This window comes from Pundamilia nyererei, unplaced genomic scaffold (assembly GCF_000239375.1).
Source record: "Pundamilia nyererei isolate P.nyererei 1_Seehausen unplaced genomic scaffold, PunNye1.0 scaffold00218, whole genome shotgun sequence".
Classification (NCBI taxonomy): domain Eukaryota; kingdom Metazoa; phylum Chordata; class Actinopteri; order Cichliformes; family Cichlidae; genus Pundamilia; species Pundamilia nyererei.
Window position 1 is genome coordinate 629,872 of NW_005187619.1, and position 1,061 is coordinate 630,932.

Below are 1,061 nucleotides of genomic sequence, written 5' to 3' on the forward strand. Positions count from 1 at the left end.
TTTTTTTTATTAAAGTGTATTTGTATAGCATATTGGCTTTGGGAGAAGCAATCATAATGGAAAATTGGACTGCACGAGTGATAACAAGTTGAAACTAAATAACTGCTCCGATGTAGCTTCACATTGTGCTCCCTCTCACTCAGACACCCACAACCAACCACACACAGACACACACACAGTTGTTATCCATGAATTGTTCTTCGGGTTTTTGGTGTTTAATTGTAATTAATTTTTGTTTATTGTGAGCTTTCCTCCGTTTCTTGGTTCAGTTATTATGTAGATTTGATATTCATGTATTGCTGTAGTTTTTCCACTCGTCAGTTCTTGGTTCCAGTTTCTATTTGTAGAGTTTATTTTGTTCCCTCAATATGTCCCAGCTCACACGTCCTGTTTCTTTTCCACTGTGTTTACTTATTGTTTCTAACTTCCTGTTTTATTTTGGTAGTCATTTGTCTCCCTTGCCCTTTATCTAGTTTAACTCTTCTTCTCTGTTCTTCGTGTCTCAATCTTGCTACCCCTCTGTTTCCACTATCCCTCATTTCTCTCATATGTATGCCTGTATGTGTATTTATATATAAAACTATGAAATGAAGTCATGTCGGCTCAGACGTCGCCCGGATCAACAAGGTCCGTGTCAGGTGTTGAGGAACCAGAGCACCCTGATGAGAAGTGGTCTACTGGAACAAGATGGCATCGATGGGCAAGAGATAAAAATAGGATGCTGTTGGAATGCTACTACGCAAGTAACCCCAGCGGAAGGGGTTACATGAATAGGATGAGGAACCTATGGCATCTTTGATACCCAACATCCACATTAACAGGATGTGGAGGGTGAAGGAAACAGTGGTCCCAGTGGTAGTCGGAACACTCGGTGCAGTGACTCCCAAGCTAGCCGAGTGGCTCCAGCAGATCTCAGGAACAACACCTGAGAGCTGGGAAAGACAGCAATGCACTATTTGTGTGGTTTGCTTCAGCTGGTTTGTGCCAGACTCGAAGTGTAATCTCCAAAAGGCCGCTCACCTCAACATTTTTCCTGCAGTCAGGTTTTGTTTACAGTCGAG

General features: G+C 42.3%; 1 protein-coding gene across 1 annotated transcript in view; it reads right to left on the reverse strand.

The window, feature by feature from the left end:
• galnt18a (UDP-N-acetyl-alpha-D-galactosamine:polypeptide N-acetylgalactosaminyltransferase 18a) overlaps positions 1–1,061 on the reverse strand; it is a 175,442-nt gene that overhangs the window by 29,654 nt on the left and 144,727 nt on the right. The gene's annotated exons all lie outside the window — the stretch shown is intronic.